This window comes from Mus caroli, unplaced genomic scaffold, assembly GCF_978045245.1.
Source record: "Mus caroli unplaced genomic scaffold, Mus_caroli_1 scaffold_16, whole genome shotgun sequence".
NCBI classification, from domain to species: Eukaryota; Metazoa; Chordata; class Mammalia; order Rodentia; family Muridae; genus Mus; species Mus caroli.
Window position 1 is genome coordinate 85357576 of NW_028227271.1, and position 21708 is coordinate 85379283.

The 21708-nt window shown below is 36.9% G+C and overlaps 1 long non-coding RNA gene and 1 pseudogene across 2 annotated transcripts in view; both read left to right on the plus strand.

Annotated features, from left to right (window-relative positions):
* Positions 1-21708, plus strand: part of LOC147000804 (uncharacterized) — a 71764-nt gene that overhangs the window by 27885 nt on the left and 22171 nt on the right. For both annotated transcript variants that reach the window (XR_015045512.1, XR_015045511.1), the window contains exon 2: positions 1065-1128. This is a non-coding gene — a long non-coding RNA (uncharacterized LOC147000804). The remainder of the gene's footprint in view (positions 1-1064; positions 1129-21708) is intronic.
* LOC110310756 (malignant T-cell-amplified sequence 2-like) lies at positions 48-494 on the plus strand (annotated as a pseudogene).

A 21708-nucleotide genomic window follows, 5' to 3' on the forward strand; every position in this document is an offset into this window, starting at 1 on the left:
TATGTACGCAGCAGCTGTCGTACAGACCAATGGAGACACCAAGAATCATGCCTCAGAAAGATCCCGTCAAAATAGTGAGATGCCATGAACACATGGAAATCGTTACAGTCAACGGAGAATAGCACTGTTTTTCAGGCAGAGAAAAGGACCTTTTATATCCAACACTAAGACTACTTCACAAACACCCGTTTATCCTGCCACACCAGCAGGTCAACAAAGGAGCCATCAAATTTGTGCTCAGTGGTGCAAATATCATGTGCCCGGGTTTAACGTCTCCTGGACCGAAGCTCTACACTGCTGCAGTAGATACCATCGTGACACTCATGGCAGAGGGGAAAGAGCATGTCCTGTGTGTTGGATTCATGAAGATGGCTGCAGCAGACATTGAGAAAATTAACAAGGGGATGAGCGTTGAGAATATCCATTATCTAGATGACGGGCTGTGGTACATGAAGACATGTAAGCGGGTCTTACAAGCAATACACCTGCGCTAAATATAAATATTGTGTTGTATCTCTGTGGGTGTCTGTATGTGACATCATGAAGACAAGACCTCTATGGTTATGCTGAATAAATTCAACAAATACCTTTTAAAAACCCAAACAAACAAAACAAACAAACAAACAAACAAAGAATGCTCCATCAGTCTCTGTGAGTACATAAGAACTCAGGTGCCCTCCATCCCTCCTGTCTCCCTGACTACTTCTGCCTCCTCTTGACAGAGATATTTATTTTCCTCTTTTTGATCTATGAGAATGAGAATCAATGCCATACCTTCTCATTGTAGATCAGATAGCTTACCATTAAGTTATGTTGTGCAATAATTTATATACTTCAATGCTCTGTTACTGTGTGACATCAAATTTGGATGCAGTGCATATCTTTGATTGACCTATTTAGCATTCTTCTGCAATAAAGATGCCTTATTTTATTCAAATATAAGAAGACAATAATAACAAATGCGTTCTTTCTTAAATAAGATGATAGCTCCTTTTTGAAAAAAATCCTTAAAACTACCTAATCTTACTGCAACTTGATATGCTATGTTTCATTGATATTCCTAGGAAGGCTGCCTTTTCCTCAAGGAAGATGGAAGAGGAAGAATGGATGGAAAGGCAGGATTTGGAGGTGGGCCTGGGAGAAAAGGAGGGAGGACAAACTGCAGATGGGATATAATATATGCATGAATAAATTAATAAAAAGAAAATATCTATAATAATAATGATGATGATAAAGTTATGTATGTAAATGAAATCTGACTAAGGCTTTTGATCCAGGCAAAATTGCTGGGGATAACTTGCCTGAAATACATGAGGCCCTCACCAGCATCACATAAAAATGGGTAGAGAAGGGTAGTGGCAGGAGGTAAAGCTAACTAGCCATGTGAGTTTTCAAGTAAGCAGCCACTGGCCACTTCCACAGATGGGCCTGGGTTAGCAGGGGAAGGTTTAGGAGTGCCCAGCCTTTGTGATAGTCAAGGTATTTTAGAATTAACTGAAGTGTGTGTGTGTGTGTGTGTGTGTGTGTGTGTGTGTGTGTTTCATTTGCATACCCAAGATAGCTCCTGGGTAGGTGCTCATGTGGGAGCAGCCAGAGCACAAAGAGGAGCAGCTAAAACTCACTACAACAGAAAAGTAAAAAATCATGCATAATGACATATTTAAATTATAAAGAAATTAAACTAGAAAAGAAAATATATCGTGATGACATTTTCAATAAACAACTAACCAAAACACTAATTATTATTCCACTGATATACTGATATGTGTTCTAACTATGTATCATAACTCCCTTGAATAATCATTTATTTGTGCTTACAGAAATTCTTATTAGAATTGGTCTTAATAAATTCTTATTAGGGATTGGTCTATGGAGTTATTCTATGAATAAAAGTTTAATTATGTCTCATATAAATGAAAATATTAATTAAAATAATGATATATTTAAACAATATGCAATTTCTGCATATGATTTGAGTAGAGTTTGGTAATTGATCGTATTTGAGCAATAGCTCAACATATAATACTGCGGTGAATAACAGTTTGCTTGGGTAGAAAGATATGATGTTGTGTATACTGAATTCAATGCTGTGAAAATACATTAAAGAAAGGATTTACTAGAATAAACTTGGAAATTTTTATATCCATTAATATTTGGCAACTTTAATATATAAGATGATAGTAATATTTTATAGCCATAAATCCATTTATGTGTTTATAATCCATTACATTTATGTGTTTATAAAAATATTGAGCAAACATTTCATGCACTGAACTTAATTTTAAGATGAACAGACAAGTAAATAAAATTTTCTATTTCTATGATTGCTACTCTGAATAGAAACTGCATTTTTTTTTACACATAAATGAAAGTTTCTGATTTTACGTCCCAGAATAGTGAGCACTGACAGTTTACTTAGATAGGATTAACTAAATTAGAAGCACTTGCAGAAGTCTGGGAACATATTAATTCTTAACATTGTTTAGGTGGGGGCGTTTTAATATCCATATATTCACAATATTTCACACATTATAATGTTATTTTATGATAATCTTTATTAGTATGCATCCATTTTTCTCTGTCCTATGTGTTATTATAAAATATGAAATCTACAGATTGTATTAGGTTCTCTGTAAAGAACAGTAAAGGTAATTAAACAAAAGAAAATATTTTAATACTGACAGAAATAAACTCTTCTAATGTCTTTTATTTTTAGTGAAAGCCAGTTTTCATTCAAACAACCTAAACTCCTCTTCTTATTCCAGCCTAAGTCTTAAATTTTTGACCATAGGCCATAATTTTTTCATCTAATCTTGAGAGGCAAAGACAGCAAGGTTAGGCTAATAAATTGATTCAAGACTAATGCCAAGTCTATGTCTCCTGAGTCTTATATTTTGCATTGAGGACATTTAAAATCATGGAGACTAGTGATATACACAGTGGTGGCACTGAAGACCTGCAGATGGATATAGATATATTGAGCTATGCACTTAAAGCAATTGCCTCCAGTCATGTCTGAGGTAAGAGGTAGATATGTACGCTTGAAATGAAAGAGCTTCTTGTAAATTTAAATCACGTTTAACAGTTGACATTTAACTCATTTCCATAGGACCAAAAAAAAAAGTGTATTAAGATTGAGAAACAAAAGGCTCTAAAAGATTTAGAAATTCTGAAGTTGGCATGGAAAGTTATGGGGGTTATTAGGGGAATTAGAGCGGAGGGAGCCAGGGTAGAATTATTTAAAATATATTATTTATTTATATAAAATCATAAACATAAGTTTTGTAAGGTTTAGTTGTAAGGTTTAGGGATTCTGTAACAGAATTCCCATTAGGTTCATTGTGGAAAACTGTGTATTTTTTTACATTAGAATTTGTTTGTTTGTTTATTATTTATTTATTTATAAATGTGTAGCCCAGGCTAACCCTGAATTCATGATCTTTCTGCCACAGATTCTGCATATCCAATTAGCATAAGCTCATACAACCAATAGTAATTAGAAATGGGAAATCATCTTTGGCACAAATGACACCAAAAATAAAATTATGTTCATGTGCTATAATGCATCATATGCATCATATATTACACACACACACACACACACACATATATATATATATGTATGTATGTATAATACCAATCAGTTGTTTTGTCAATTATAAAATCAAGAAAGTGGATGATGAACATAAAAAAAAACAAAAACAAAAACAATGGTGTTCTAGAGCATTTGTGTCCACTATGCAGCATAGAGCAGAGGCAGAGGTTAAAGGCAGAAAAGGGAGACACAGTAAAAAGAAAAACTCTTCAGTCCAACAGGGTACTCTGTACAAGTGTAAACTGGTGCTTTCTTTCTTGTGGGACTCTGAATCTGGAGTTTGTCATTGTCTTTAACTTTTAAGATACACACAACATCTATTTTTATAACATATTTTCTTCATTTACATTTCAAATGTTATCCCCTTTCCTGGTTTCCCCTCCTAAAATCCCCATCCCCTCCCCCTCCCCTTGCTCCCCAGCCCATCTATTCCCATTTCTGGTCCTGGCATTACCCTATACTGGGGCATAGAACCTTCACAGGACCTAGGGCCTCTCCTCCTATTGATGACCGACTAGGCCATTCTCTGCTACGTATACAGCAAGAGCCACAAGTTCCACCATGTGTTCTCTTTGATTAGTGGTTTAATGCCAAGGAGATCTGTGGGTACTAGTTAGTTCATATTGATGTTTCTCCTATGGAGCTTTAAACCCCTTTAGCTCCTTGGGTACTTTCTCTAGCTCCTTCATTGGGGACCTTGTGCTCTGTCCAATGGATGACTGTGAGCATCCACTTCTGTATTTGCCAGACCCTGGCAGAACCTCTCAGGAGACAGCTTTATCAGGCTCCTGTCAGCAGGCTCTTGTTGGCATCTGCCATAGTGTCTGGGATTGGTGGTTGTTTATGGGATGGATCCACAAGTGGGTCAGTCTCTAGATGGTTGTTCCTTCAGGCTCTGCTCTGAACTTTGTAACTCCTTCCATGTGTATTTTCTTCCCTCTTCTTAGAAGGATTCTGAGCTTCTGGGCTAATATCCACTTATCAGTGAGTATATATCATGTGTGTTCTTTTGTGATTGGGTTACCTCACTTAGGATGATATCCTCCAGATCCATCCATTTGTTTTAAATAGCTGAGTAGTACTCCATTGTGTAAGTATACCTCATTTTCTGTATCCATTCCTCTGTTGAGGGACATCTGGGGATAATATCAAATATATATAAAGAACTCAAAAAGTTGGACTTTAGAAAACCAAACAACCCCATTAAAAATGGGGTACAGAGCTAAACAAAGAATTTTCAACTGAGCAATTCTGAATGGCTGAGAAGCACCTAAAACAGTGTTCAACATCCCTAATCAGCAGGGAAATGTAAATCAAAACAACCCTGAGATTCCACCTCACACCAGTCAGAATGACTAAGATCTAAAACTCAGTTGACAGTAGATGCTGGCAAGAATGTGGAGAAAGAGGAACACTCCTCCATTGTTGGTGGAACTGCAAGCTGGTACAACCACTCAGGAAATCATTTTCGCAGTTTCTCAGAAAATTGGACATAGTTCTACCAGATCAGCAATACCACTCCTGAGCATATACCCAGATGTTATGTTCTACTACGTTCATAGCAGCCTTATTTATGTATTTTTTAATATATTTTATTAGAATTTTCCTCAATTACATTTCCAATGCTATCCCAAAAGTCCCCCATACCCTCCCCCCTCTCCCCCCTCTCCCCCATTTCCCTACCCACCCATTCCCATTTTTTTTTTCTTTTTATTTTTTTTGCCCTGGCGTTCCCCTGTACTGGGACATATAAAGTTTGTGTGTCCAATGGGCCTCTCTTTCCAGTGATGGCCGACTAGGCCATCTTTTGATACATATGCAGCTAGAGTCAAGAGCTCCGGGGTACTGGTTAGTTCATAATGTTGTACCGCCTATAGGGTTGCTGGTCCCTTTAGCTCCTTGGGTACTTTCTCCAGTTCCTCCATTGGGAGCCCTGTGATCCATCCACTAGCTGACTGTGAGCATCCACTTCTGTGTTTGCTAGGCCCCGGCATAGTCTCACAAGAGACAGCTATATCAGGGTCCTTTTAGCAAAATCTTGCTAGTGTATGCAATGGTGTCAGCGTTTGGAACCTGATTATGGGATGGATCCCTGGGTATGGCAGTCTCTAGATGGTCCATCCTTTCGTCACAGCTCCAATCTTTGTTTCTGTAACTCCTTCCATGGATGTTTTGTTCTCAATTCTAAGAAGGGGTACAGTGACCCCGCTTTGGTCTTCATTCTTCTTGAGTTTCATGTGCTTAGAAGATAATAGCCAGAAGCTGGTAAGAACTCATGTGTACGCTTTAATTGGTGGTTTAGTCCCTGGGACCTCTAGGGGTGCTGGTTATTTCATATTGTTGTCCCTCTTATGGGGCTGCAAACCCCTTCAGCTCCTTGAGTACTTTCTCTAGCTCCTTCATTGGGACCCTATGGTCAGTCCAATGGATGACTGTGAGCATCCACATCAATATCTTTTGGCAGAGAGCTCAGCATGAGGATCAGAAATGAGACAGACAGAATGGGAACTGTGATGAGATAGCTACTGGCCACTTCTGAACATTTTTATACACAAGGATTCCCTGCAACATTCAAAACATATTACTGAAAATGCCATCTCAGTCTCCCATCCTGAAAAACCACAAAAAGCTGTGGATTTTACAGTGTGCAGTACCTACAATATGAATTACAGTTAATATCCAGAAAATGGACTTCCTTTCCTGCAGAAGGACTCATGTTTTTCACCTCTAGCCTGACTGTAGCTGTAATAGGGACCAATATTCAAGAGCAGTCTTTCCTGGGTAATAATTATTCTGTCTATAATGTGTCACTTCCAGTGTTTTTTTTTTTTTTGATCAAAATAAAGCCAGAAATATAAATTTAAGTAGTACTTTGGAAGCAAATTGCTTCATATCAATCTGTTAAAATTTACCATCGTTAAATCTTAAGGTTTGCTTTTAATTACTGGCCATCTATGATGTCTTTGAAGACAGAGTAGAGGTTTATTCGATTTTAGCCTTTAGAAAAAGCTTAGTATGTGGTGACACAAACCTAGGATCCTAGTCTCAGAGAGGATGATGTAAGATTATGAGATTATGAGTTCAAAGCAACTGTGAGCTATAGAATGAGACAGTTTCCAAAATCTAAGCAAGAAAAATGTCGCAGAATGTCAGAAATCTCAGCTAGCATGTAAGCTCATAGAGACATATTTCTGATGACTTTACAGATCAAAAATAAATTTGAATGTCATAGGCATAGTTTTTATATATTTTCCTGTTGTGATGAATGACTGGAAAATCACCACCATAAAGGGGAAAGCATATACAGGTGATCTTCCACAGTTTCAGAGACTATGGCACATAGAGGTGATAGGACTGAAATAGAAGACTGCATTACTCCTAGAACAACAGGTAGCCTGCTTTTGAAATCACACTGGGTTCCACTTACTATCCCTCTTCCTGGGGGCAATGGGAAAATAATCTTTGATCTTATACATATGTCCTCTATATCAGATAGCTCCAAATCTGGGAGAAACACTGCCAGGAGCTTTGCAGGAAATTTGACCATACTTTTGCCCAGATTGAGATTAATTTTATCACATTCATTAGGAAACATGTGTGATCCCCAAACCCCAAGACACTAATCCTATCTTCCAAAAGTCTTTGCTTCATAAAACTATCAGAAGATACTAAAAAAAAAAATCTCGGAGTTACAAAATGATTTATATTGCCATGTGCAAATCAAATTGAGAAGGACAAACATTACTCATTGCTCATGTGTATGATACACTTAGTGCTTGAGGGAAGCAGAATAAAGAAGCCGATTTAGACTGAGGAAGGAGATTAGCAGAGAGAAGGAAAGTGAACTAGAGAATTAAATAGGAATGTAAATATGATGAACTCACATGACACATGCATGAAACCCAAAATCTTCTATAATAAAAATTTAATAAGAAAAGGAAAACAAACTGGATAGAATCAGAATCACTTTCTGAGAACATACATAATAGAATAGGTTTAAAAAATCAATGAAAAGGGGACAGAAATAAGGACATATCCTCAGTGGATAAGTGATAGCAAATAGAATAGGAAAGGAATCCCATTTTTACTGGTGATTCAGTGAACATGTTAGTAGTAATTAACACTTACTGCACAACATAGCTCTCACCTCATATGTCCTTCCCTTAAACATGGTCTTGCCCTCTGCTTTTGGTAGGGCATCTTCTGAGATTTATTTGCACTGTGGCCTTTAATTCAACTCGTTAATCATAGTTTCTACCAACAGTTCTTAACATCATTGAAATATTTTGTCTAGGCTGCATGCAGATTAGTGGCACAAATGCTATCTCAGGAAATTATAGCCATTGCATCCCAAAGGATTATTTTCTATAAAGAAGCATAATTCAGTTTACAGGTAGATAAACACAAACACTGAACAGCATGCACAGATGAGAGATACAATAAATGCTACTAAAAGGAAGTTCTCATTCATTGCAAGTTTCATCACTGTACAAAACCATATTACACTTGCAAATTCCAGACAAGCTTTTGCTTGCTTTACAGTAGCAGATATTACCCACCTTTAGTGGTGTCAGCTACTATAGATTTGTAGCTTTGCCCAAAATATATGTGTTATTTAACCTTCATCAGTCTTACTGTAACTTTACCCTATGGGTGTCTCAAAATAGATTTCCTGCAATTTACAGCTAGTCTGCTTGTGGTATATTTGAAGTCTCACAGTGTACAATATTTCAAGCAGCTATTCCTACTGCCTCACAGTGAAGACCTAAGGTAAAGAAAATCCATTGGCTTAATCAAGCAAGAGTCCTCAGGCAGCTTGTGAACAACTGAATGTTCCTCTAACATAAGGATTCTGCCATCACTACTAACATTTGCTTACTTTTAAAACTGATGTTAAAATTAAAAAAAATTCTTGTATTAGATATTCGATTATAATGGAAGAGTGGGTTTTACATTTAGCCCAAGTATTTTTGACCTTTTATAAAAGTTCATTTTAATAAATTGTGCTGGATATTTGTGCCTATTTGCATCTATGACTGCTAAATTGATACACTTTGCCTTATTATTCTGCTCTGTTGGCTCATTGGGAAAGTTAGAGAGACATTTTGGCTTCTAATTTTTCAAAATAAATAATGACATCATTAGTTTTATGTTGCTTAGCTTATTTATTAGTAAAATAACTAATTATGGCATCTTCATGGTATGAGTTTATGTGATATTAATTGTTCAAATTTATGCTACATAAATTGATATTAGGCCTTTTTTGTTAAACATGCTTGAGAAGTTTTTAGAATCTGCTCCATACCCACAGCTACATGGAGAAATAACTGTTGGGAGCCAAAACTAAATTCTTTATAATAATCCAAGTGAACTACCAAGTCTTAGGACATAAAGTTGGACCTCTTCCCCAAGCTGACTAAGTCCAGACAAAGGTCACCAATGGGCTGTTCCCAGATGGACCCCCTCCTCAAGCTGACTAAGTCCAGATGAAGGTCACCAACAGACTGTTTCAGAATTACCACAAGATGACTCCAGACCTGACTGAAACAAACAGCAGATGCCATGACCACAAGATGTACTTTTAGATATCATTGTAGTCACCAAGGAAAATTACCACTGCCCCCTCCCCTGCCCTTCTGTGTAAGGGTTATTTCCCCTTTTTGTATAAAAACTGTAAGTTTTGCTAAACACAATGAGACCTTGACAAGATTCAGATTTGGCTCCGTGTCGTTTCTGTGCTTGGTCTCCGTTTCTCTCTCACCCCCCATTTGGTTTTAGGAGGAGTCCCCTCGAGACCCACGAATAACTGGACCTGCTGGACGGGTCAAATAACCAAACACTTTAAAATAATACAAAGGCAAAATCGAAAGTGTAATAACCCTACTCATTAATTTAGAAATCCTGATTTAAAATAATGCTTCCAATCTTGATTTTGCTCTTTCTCTTCTCCCCCTGACATCTTGTTTTCCCTTGAGTGCTTCTTTCTTACTCAATAATTAATTTAAAAATATTTCTCAATTCCTTCCAACATGTCAGATAATGTGCAACCTCTTGAGTAGATGATCTCAACAGAGACAAGATGGTCGACTTTTGCAGTTAAAGAAAGGCATAGCTTAGGTATTCCATGCCGTACGCTGAAACCTGTGCTAGGATTTCTATAGCATGTAGTTTAAGAAGACCCGCTACATTCTGAAAACCAAAGAGCTCAGGTATTATCGTGTCTTTTTCCTTCATAATCATGCACTTTTCTGGATTCATTGATTTTTTTTTTCTGTTTTCATTTTAGCGAAGCTTTACTGCCAACTAAATGTATGCAAGTAAATGGCTATACTGTAATCAAGAGTTTACCATGACGTTTTATTTAACTGAGTCTGAATATATATATTTAACTTTAATAATGCAGTTTTGAAAGTCTCTGCAAAAGAAGAATTTCGATAAACTCAAAAATAGTGGTAGAAATAACTTAAGTTTTTCTCTCGAAATTTGTTTAGGAATTTTAATCTAGCTGTGTTCACATTCAAAGACCTTCTATGTCTGTGTGATCTAGCTGAAATGCAGGCATTCCCTTAGCACACACTTGAGTCCCTTTGACCAGAATCCTTTAGTACACAACTTTAATCTCAAACAAAGATGTTACGGACAAAGTGATGTATCAGAAAAAGATTTGCCAGGAAGAGTTGAGATAGGACATGCCCAACTCTCAGGAGAAGAGCTATCTAAGAACAGTGCAGGGAGCGTGGGGTCAGTTCATTTGTCAGTTCAGTTGAGTCAATACAGAGTTCAGTCAGTTGGAGTCAGTTCAGCAGTGAGTCGGGATCAGTGCAGTGAGTGCAGTGCAGTGGAGTTGAATTTGTTCATGAGGTCATGCTGTCCAGTGCAGGTCAGCAGAGGCAGTTGAAGCCAGAGAATAAGAAGGAGCCAGAAGATTAAAGCAACTTCTTCTGAGTCATTCTGAGGTCATGCAGAGCATTTCATTGAGAAGCTGAGTGAAGCCAGATTTTAATCAGTCAGCATAACAGGGAGTTTGAGTCAGAACACCTGAGGTAAACCAGCCAGCCAGATTTCAGAAAGAACTAGAAACAGTGAGCTTATTCACCAAGATGACAATTGTACCAGGTGAATAAAATTTATTTTTATGGCAGATTTTTTTTTTAAATAATGGGAATGGTATATAGATTTATTTGATGTATTCTAACTCTAGCTACATTTACAAGTATAGTTTTCCCTTATTCCCAAATACAGAAAGGTATAAATTCAAAATAAAAATAAGCCATCTTTAAAAACCTGAAATTTTACTTGTTATTCTGCTTACCAACAACCTGTATTTTATGCTTTATTTTGTGACTGCTATAGAGTCATTATTTTTGTACAAATCTATTTCCTTTATTTTTGAATAATCAGACTATGCAATATTCTTTATTAGTATCAGAACTTTATGCTTGTAAAATATAATTGAGTCATGGCAATTAGTAGGACACTTATTTTTGCCTAGAGTTAGAATTTTCAATTTTTCTTCATCTTATGACTTGGGTCAAAAATATAAAGCGAAGTAGAACTTTGGATAATTATGCACTGATTTTCAAGGGCTCTAAATTATCCATTGAATTTATTATATGAAACATGCTTTTATTCTTTTATAAAATACATAAAGCCCTTTAGGACTGTAATTAATAAAATCAAGATATTACATTAAATGTCATTTTTCTTAACCTAGCTCTTTTTACACATATTTTTAACTTATACCATGAAAAATAATAAATTTGCATTACCCTTTAATCACAATTTGTCAGTATTAAAGTAGCAGTGTTTCTACCATTTACTACCTATTTTTTTCATGCACTCATCCATCAGGTATTCACTTTGTTTGGGATTCAGCCAAGTAGTTGAGTGAAGGCAAATAGGATGTGTCTTTCTTTTCATTCAATTTCTTACTGACTCTGGAGTAATAGACAAAAGTAGCCAGCACAGAGTTTCATGTTGTAAAAAGATGTGACCATTCATAATGCCGGAAGTGCAGAGATGACACACTCTTCAGATGGACTAGCTCATAGGAAACTCTCTCAAAGAAATATGGGTTTCAGCAGAATTCTAGAATTTCACACAAGATCCAGACCAAAATACACATGCACACACAGAAAGAGAAAACCCCGAGGCATGAAATATGTTGATTATTCAAGTACATAATGAGCTATCATTAATCTAATAATGGTAAAATGACAGTGTTGAGGAAAAAGACACCATAGCTCTCAAACTATTTTATAAGCGAAATGTGAAAGTTTTTTTTAAATGTCAAAGAAGAAAATGGGGTATATTTTGCTTGAATCTTGTTTATGTTCTGTAACCGCTGTATATGGGATAATTACTTGACAGTTACTATTATTTTATATATTCAGATGCATAGAACTTTAAAAGTCCATATATGCATCTATATCTTCTATGAATTTTATAAATTTATTCATTTTTTTATTATGCAATGAGGGACTGCTGAAATGTTATATGTCATCAGCTTCTGCTGTTATTAGTTTTATTTGGGCTTCTACAATCATTCTCGAAGCTTTATAGAGAGAATCAATGTAGCAAGAAGACACAACATTCTGTGGTATCTTATAATGGGATGCAATGCCATATGGCCAACAGAACACAGGACAGAGAAGAATATCAGTGAAAACATAAGCTATAGCTCACTCAATATAATTAGTGTCTTTCACATGTCAAAAGTTATATGTGTTGTTTTTCTTTTAAATATCTTTTTTTTTTTTTTTTTTTTTTTTTTTTTTTAAAGATTTATTTATTTACTATATTATGTAAGTACACTGTAGCTGTCTTCAGACACTCCAGAAGAGGGCGCCAGATCTCGTTACGGATGGTTGTGAGCCACCATGTGGTTGCTGGGATTTGAACTCTGGACCTTCGGAAGAGCAGTCGGGTGCTCTTACCCACTGAGCCATCTCACCAGCCCTCTTTTAAATATCTTAATAGTTCTCTGTGATAGCTCTCCCTCTCCTTTTCTTGTTCACTCTTCCTTTCAAAGTTCACTCTTCCTTTCCAGACACCTTTATGTCTTCTGAGGTTGAACCAAAAAATTAATCATGTTAATTATGGCTTTCAAATTGACATATAAACTTAGCTGACATGGCAGGTTGATTAAGATATTTTGGTTGATTTTGTGATTATGTAATGATCTGGGCAATGGTCTCCACTCAGTAGAAAAATGAGTAGGTGTTCAAGCACCTGAATACATTCTCAGGATTGGGTCCACATGTAATCTACCATTTTCAAGAAGGCAAGAGAGCAGGGGCCCCCAGAGAGAAGAATTCGTGCACAAAGAAATTTTGAAATCAATGGGAATATATACTTTATGCTACCATTAATTTTGTAAACAAAGTGTCTGGTAGAAGGATTCTGTAGAAGAGTGGTAGTGCAGAATAAAGAAAGTATATTTTGAATAGATTTAGCTTTGATCCTACAGGACTTTAAGCAAAGATCAACATCCTCATTCTTTAAGTAAAACTCTTTGAGGAAGAAAAAAAAAATCAGTTTCTGCTTCCTTCCTTTTCAAGTGCCATCCCTGCTGCTTAAAATATCTTTCCACATATATCTATTCATAACACCCAACTTCACTTTCAAGTTTTAGATCGACTATATGTTCTTTGTGAAGCCGGATCCTGTGGTTTCTACAGAATATAACCATGATTGCACAATATGCACTTTGTCAATATTGTCACACTTAACAGCAATCTGCATTTGACATAGGCTTGTGTACTTAACAGCATATGAAGTTCTAGTTCCTAAAATTAAGAAGAAATTGATTGTTCCAAATGAAGCACAAGTATCTCATTTTCCTAATGTATAGAGTAGGATTTCAACTTGTCTGGACCATAAAATATCATGGCAGAGTCATTGATCTATTGAAATATTAGGTTGATGATGAAATAATATAGACTGTTTTCAGGGATTGTTTTATTAAATAAAACTCTGTCATTAGACTCAGTTGTATCCCTCAATGTGTCTAGTATTGACTTTATATAATCCTTATGTCTTTATGTGACTAGGCAGGTTTTTTTGAAATACATCTATAATGTAAATAATGATTATGGGGTATTTGAAAGAAATTCCAAAACAAATAACCAAAGAAAGTAATAGAACTTTTATTTATTTCAATAACAGAAATAATCTTTTTATATTTTTTCTTTTTACAAAAAAATAGATATCATTTCCTCCTTCTTGGCATCTAATCCATGTGTTCCTTCCATCTGTTTCTTTCATACAGGAAAACCAAGTGGCTATCTAATTTTATTTTTATATGACAATCTGACATTTTGAGAAAATTTAAACTCTATAACTGTGAAGTTGATATAAATCCTAATCATTAAACTAATATTCAAATGATGGTTGTAGTAAGAAATTTGGTTTCTTTAAAAAACACAAAAATATTCTAAGAATATGTTTTTGTTTTAATTTCGGGTGTGGGATATCAGGATGCTTCAGATTTCCCTTGGCAGCTATTTATGATTTGCCTCATGCTCTAGCAGAGGCATGATTTTGCCCACACCATATAGTTTGTGTGACATTTAGAATTCTGTGTACTTTTCAGAAGGCATATAAATCTTAAGGCCCCAAGAGCTGGAGGGCAGATTGTTAATTGTTAGTTAGTTATTGTTGGTTACTGTTGGTTGTGCTTTTAAAGTAGTAGTGCACAATGAGGAAGAACAAGTTAGATATCCTGACAGTGAAGACCAAACATGCCCCACGGAACTCTACACCCCTAAACAGCAAAAAGTAGTTTTTATCTCTTTTCTAGTGTTAGGGATTTTGAAGGAGTGGAAAGGTATTGAAGTAGGGCAGGAAAAAAAAAACCCCACAAAATAGGCAAAGTCTGGTTGCAGATTGTAACTTGGAAGTTTATGCTTTCATCAAATGATAAAGCACAAGAATTTGTATTTTAGTGTGAAGGGAAATCAATTCCTCATAAATCTGATTTATATGTTTATTTCTAATACTCTAGTGTTTCATCCATGTCATAGAATCACACAATAGGAAGTTCATCATTTCTCAGAAACACACTAGCATACATTCAACTCACTATTAGAGTGCTCTTACTACTTATGCTTGAATCTGTAAACATTTTTTAAGACTATGAAGAATGGATATCCATAGAATTTGAACAACAGAGATAAACTTAGTTATATATATTGATTTATTTTCTATTTTGGATACTTTAGTTTGAATAGTGTTGACAGAGAAAATTAAAGAAAGGAGTTGAATGCCCAACAACTTTCAAAACAAACAAAAAACAAAAAACCAACAACAAACAGTCTATGCTTGGTCGTCAAATGAAACATTATAAACATAAACCACAAAAGTTTGTAAAACACTACTAAAAAATAAGCAAAAACATTCTTAGTCAGGGGTTCAGGGAGAATACTGAAAACTACCTTCTGATGTGGCTTGTCTCTTCTGTCCAAGAACTTACAGCAACTTGTACAAGACATTGGAAAGAGTCAGCCATTAAGACAGCATGGTTGGGAGAGGCTGAGGATCCCCCATGCCTGACTAAGTAGTTTCTGGCAATTGGTGACTGCTAGGGGGAAGAGTTTCTTCAGCAGTGTGTCTCCCAGTAGATTGTCCATGAGTCAGTAGATTGTCCTTTGCACCCATGCTTATATGGGCAGCACTAATTGTACTTAATTAGATAATTTTAAAAACTAGAGAATAAATACATAGAAGTGAGTACCCCACTTGGGGATACATCCCATATACAATCACCCACCAGACACTTATTTGGATGCCAATGAGTGCTTACTGAGAGAAGCCTGATATAGCTGTTTCCAGAGAGGCTCCACCAGTGCCTGGCAAATACAGAAGTGGATCCTCGCAGCCTGCCATTGGACTGAGCACAGGGTCCCCAATGAAGGAGTTAGAGAAAGGACACAATGAAGTGGTTTGCAGCCCCCTAAGAGGAACAACAATATGAACCACCAGTAGCTCCCAGGGACTAAATCACCAACCAAAGAGTACACATGGGGGGACCCATGTTTCATGTGTTTACCTTAGAAGCTGCTAAGGCATCCACCACTTCCTTCTACCTGAGAGACATTTTAAGATGTTTATATTTTGTGGAGACTGATCTCTTCTTTCATCTCCCTCTATGTTTTTGTAATGTAACTTAGCAAGTAAGTATTAAGTGAGTGCCCACTAGATGTCAGACAATCTCTTAAGAATTTCATATGCTGAGAAGAAACTGGCAAGGAAGACTTCAGGATAGCAAAAAGATAACATTTTACTATGGACTTTAAAAATTTTGAAGTGGCCAGCTTCTATATACACCCTTTTTAGAGCTATGTTATTGCTTTGACTATAAGTGTTCATTATTTCTTAAAGAGTCCACATAATAGATTAGTTTAGTGAGATGACTTTTGTTGTTAGCAATTATACATTGCTGAATCTATAGCTTCTTAGTGGCTAGACAATTACTCTTCAACTAAGTCATCTACCAGGCTCAGGTACTTGTTTTACAGTCACATTTTAAGATATATCACATTATTAACACAAAACAACATATTTTAAACAAGTTTATAAGCAACTAATCCGTCATTCATTCTTAAACTACTGAGTGTCCTCCATATAACCCGTCCTATCTGCGCTTCTCTAGGTGAAATGGTGCATATTCTAAGAATATTACACTTGGAATTAGAGAATTTGGTATCAGAAATGAGTACTGAAATGTGACCTCTGCATAGTCATTTAGTCAGCACAGTCAAAATTTAAGCCTCAGTATAAAAGCTAATATTACTTTGTTGTGCATTCAGATAGTAGTTTCACATACAAATGTCCTTTAAGATTTTGCTCATTTTAAATAAGCTTTCTCTTTACAAAGAAAAATGTAAGTTCAAAGAATTTTGTAGAATATCTTGATTATGAAATTAAGAGTAATTGTTTCATATATACTGTTTTGAAAATTGGTAGCAACATTTTTTTTTCACTGAAATAACTGCTCACTTAGTAAGGGTCATAGGGGGTTGGAAAGTTTTCTCAGTGGGTTAGAACATGTACTATTCTTCCATAGGATACAAGTTGAGATGCTGCTACCCATTTCAGGCAGCTCAGAGATCTGAATATCCAGCTCCAGGACACACATCCATAAAGGAACTAAAGATACATTCAGTGATAGGGGGATGAGTGCATCTGTACCTCGGTGGGAACCTGAGAAGTTAAGACCAGAAAGGAGGATGAAGATGGATGAGGAGGAGCAAGAGGAGCAGCAAAAGAAGACAAGAAGGATGAAGAAGCTGAAGACAATCATTTAAGGAAAGGATACATCAAGTTTTCTCCACTGAAAACAAAAGGCATTTTGTTAAAGTTATGGATTTTAACGTTAATTTTAAAAATAACTTAATTTTGAAAATATGACAATCTCTCTTTTGAATAAATATTTTATTTTCAATATCAAATTATTAATTTGGAAACATTTACTATATTTATTCCAAATTCCTGTGTTTACCATCTACATTATGATAGTTTGTTAACATTGCTTTCACTTAGACATTTTTATTCAATTGTTACTAAGCAGTCATATTCCAGTCACTATTGGCATTACTGTGGTCATTCTCTTGATCATATATGAAGCAGACAATCTCTGTTGCCAAGATTTATGTGGTAGGGTCTTTTGTCTGGGTGTGAAGATGTCCCTAACCTTCTGAAAATAATTAGTGCCCAAGAATAATCTTTTGGGTCTTTGTTCCCAGCTCTGACACTCACTTCTCCAGCTCAGATCAAGTGCCACTATTTGTGGTTCAGAGCAGAAAAGGAAAAGTGCTAATGGCCTTGCTGTTCCAATTTATTTCCGCCATTAGTCACCTTGACAACAAATATTTTCAAGCTTATTGCTATGTTGTACATCCTGTGACTCTCCCAGCAAGGTATGCTTAGTGACCATATTCTGTAATAAAGATCATTCCTATGCGTTCTCTGAATGAAATTTCCTTGCCTAGTGATTTGATAATCTTTCAGTCAGAGTATTTCTGAGTATGTCTAACCAGAGATGAGTTTTTATTTATTTGTCAAGAGATCAATATATTTATTCTTATTTTTCCAATATTCTTGTTACAGTCAGATTGTTTTGAGAAGTGGAGTGGATGCTCACAGTCAGCTATTAGATGGACCACAGGGCCCACAATGGAGGAGCTAGAGAAAGTACCCAAGGAGCTAAAGGGGTCTGCAACCCTATAGGTGTAACAACAATATGAACTAACCAGTACCCCCAGAGCTCGTGTCTCTAGCTGCATATGTATCAGACGATGGCCTAGTCTGCCATCATTAGAAAGAGAGGCCCATTGGTCTTGCAAACTTTATAAGCCTCAGTACAGGGGAACGCCAAGGCCAAGAAGTAGGAGTGGGTGGGTAGGGGAGTGGGGGGGTATGGGGGACTTTTGGGATAGCGTTGGAAATGTAAATGAAGAAAATACCTAATTAAAAAATTAAAAAGTAGATTCACTTCTCAATACATTATATTATTCTAATGATTTCATTATCACCACCACCCAAATGTTTGATATATACTCACTAATCTTAACAGTGTGAATTTTAGGTTTTTATTTTATTCACCTTAACTTGGTAATGATCACTTTTCTTAATTTGAATGTTTCTTTCCTTGAATCCAATTGTTCCTCAATAGAAGAATCAATACTCCCTCAATACCTCTGTGTAAAATCTTAACACTTTCTTTTCATCCCACATTTTCTCATAATTGTATGGCCATATTTTAATCCCGTTTAACAACTGGGAGTATTTTGCCTATACATTTTGCTAAAATCTCTACATTAAGGATTCCAATGCCCATTATTTTTTAGTTCTATCATCCCCTGACTTTTCTTTGAAATTCACTTTGGTGGCCATTTCCTTCTTTAAAAGATGTTCACCTAATAAGATTATTACGCAGGAGACAAAATTACTTGTAAAGTACAAATTAGTCTTCATTTTCTATGAACTTTTAATGACTCAGGAGAATTTCATTTTCCCTAGATGATGTATAAGCCCCTATATTTTCAGCTCATCTTCTTCTGATTCTTGGGAATTACAAAATGTACAGTTTTCCCATCTAATTCCCCATATCCTTTTTAATATTCCCTCCTGTGTATGCACATGTCTCAGTTGACACATCCAGCCCTTTAAGTCTTTACATCAATATCTTCTCCATATATCATTCTTCCAATACTTATTTTTAAATTTTGTTTTATTTTAATATATTTTCTACACTCCATTTTCCATTCCTTGCCTCCCCTCCACCCAGCCACCCTCCAACTGCTCCACATCCCACACCTCCTCCCCAGCCCACCCCATCTCCATGTGGGCCCCACCCCCAACCCCACATGACCTCTAAACTCCCTGGGGCCGCCAGTCTCTTGAGGGTTAGGTGCATCATCTCTGAATGAGCACCGATCCAGAATTCCTCTACTCCATGTGTGTTGGGGGCCTCATAACTGCTGTTGTATGCTGTCTCTTTTTTGGTCCAGTGTTTGCTGGTCTTCCTACAGGATCACCCTTCTCCTCACCTTCTTTCAGCCTTTTCTAATTCATCAACAGGGGTCAGCTGCTTCTGTCCATTGGTTTGGTGCAAATATCTGCATCTGACTCTTTCAGCTGCTTATTGAGTCTTTCAGAGGACAGTCTGAAAGATTCCTTTTTGTGAGTGCTCCATAGCTTCAGTAATATTGTCAGGCCTTGAAACCTCCCCTTGATCTGGATCCCACTTTGGGCCTGTTGCTGGACCTTCTTTTCCTCAGGTTCCTCTCTATTTCCATCCCTGTAATTCTTTCAGACAGGAACAATTATCTATTAACAGAGATGTGACTGTGGGATGGCAACCTCATCCCTCACTTGATATCCTGTCTTCCTGCAGGAGGTGAGCTCTCCCTACTGTTGGGCATTTCATATAAGATCCCTCCCTTTGAGTCCTGGGAGTCTCTCATTTCCTAGGTCTCTGGTGCATTCTGGGGGGTCCTCCAACCTCCTATTTCCTGAGGTTGCCTGTTTACATTCTTTCTGCTGGCCCTCAGGGCTTCAGTCCTTTTCCCTCACCCAATACCAGATCAGGTCCCCCCACCCCCCCACTCCTCCCTACCCTGCCCATTTTTCCTCCCAGGTCCCTCCCTCCCTTGACTTAGTCAGGGCTTTATTGCTGTGATAAAACACCATGACCAAGATGCTAGTTGAGAAACAAAAGAGTTTATTCAGCTTACTTTTCAGATCATGCTCCATCCTTGGAGAAAGTCAGGACAGGAACTTAAACAGAGTTGGAACCTGGAGGCAGGAGCTAATGCAGAGGCTACAGAGGGGTGCACTTTACTAGCCTGCCTCACATGGCTTGCTCAACTTGCTTTCTTATACAGTAAAGAACCTTGAACCCAGGGATGACACTACCCACCATGGGCTGGGTTGCTCCTAATTGATCATTAATTGAGAAAATGCTCTACAGCTGGATCTCATGGAGATATTTCCTCAGCTGAGGATCCCTCCACTCTAATGACTCCAGCTTGTGTAAAGTTGACACACAAAATAAGCCAATATATACATGAAAACAGAACACAATAATAGAAAACAACTCATGATGATTTTATATTTATATCAAAATTGAGGCAACAGCCCAAATAATTTTCATATAGTCCATGCCCTGTGGAAAGTGGTCATCTACTCTCTCAATAACTTTATCATTTGTGAAAGCCGAGGATACACTAATGATAATGCAGTTGCCACCAAAATTTACCCTGGATTTTGACGTTTTAATGACAGATACTATTACAGCAGTGTGAAGATAGTTTGATCTTAGACATATTATGTTTACTTAACCCCCTGTCTTGTCTCACCTATCAAATCTATGATACTTTTTGGTTCAGTTTTGCTCTTTTCTTTCCAGAATTTCATGTGGTTGAAATCATACAGTGTATAGAATCTTCAGTTTGACACCTTTCACTTAGTCATACACATTAGAGGATTGTATGTTTTCATGAGTTGGTTGCTTATTTAAGTAGGGATGTCCCTCATTCCATTGTCTGTTTATATTTATTCATCTACTCTAGACCAAATTGTCACAAATATCCCTGTGCACTATTTTGCATGGTATGTGTTTTTAAAAGAATTTGGTGACTTTTTGTACAGGAGAGTTCATAAGGGAGATTGCTTTCATTTTGTCAGAAATTACCAGATTTTCCTCCAAAGTGGGTATTGTGCTTTGTATTCCTACAGTAACACAGATGGAGATAAACTTGGACTTCATGGATTATATCATTTTCCCTCTGAGGGCACTGGCAACGGGTTAATCACTGGACAGAATTTATCATAGTGGTATATTAATGCTACAATGGACTTTGGCAATCTTTTAACATTGTGTCTTCTTTTGTAAAGGCTGCAGCTGTCAAGTGTGATGACAGCAAGCAGCTACGCTCCACAATTAACAGTGGTTAACAGCCCTGTACTGTGGCACAAGAGCAACTGCCCCAGGTCAGGCAGAGTCTCAGAGTCTCAGGTCAGATCAAGAAGTCATTACTGTAATTCCCACAGTCTTGAGATCCTGGCTGGGCAACACTGTACCACTTCTAGAATCCCACCAAGTGTTGCTTCAACTGTAATTTTAGTCAAGCAGCTTTAATGGAAAATAGGGAATTTGTCAATCAAACTACTGTTTTTCCCATGTTCCAGGGAAATGTCATAATGACAGCCAAGGTTGCTTTAACACCTCACACTTCAGATCTATTTCAGTTGTGGAAACCATCACAATGTCACTTAAGCCGTAGCCTCTGGCCACAACGTAAAAACAACTGGGGCTTTGGGAGACACTGCTTTATGAATAGCCATTCCAGACACCATATAAAAGCTCTAGGAAATTCTGGTTCAGCCAATAGAACATCTGTCAGCTTCACCTTATTCAGATGCCTTCAGTGATCTAATCCCTGTGCTCACGTTATACTGGCAACAAAATCTCCCTGTTTCCAGACAGGCTTGCCATTGAGCCGATGAAGGATGATTAAAACTATTGGACCTCTTTCAAAACAGGTTGCTTCCTGTTGTGAATGCAAAAACAAAAAAGATATAGAAGTTATCAAATGGTCAGAGGTCCA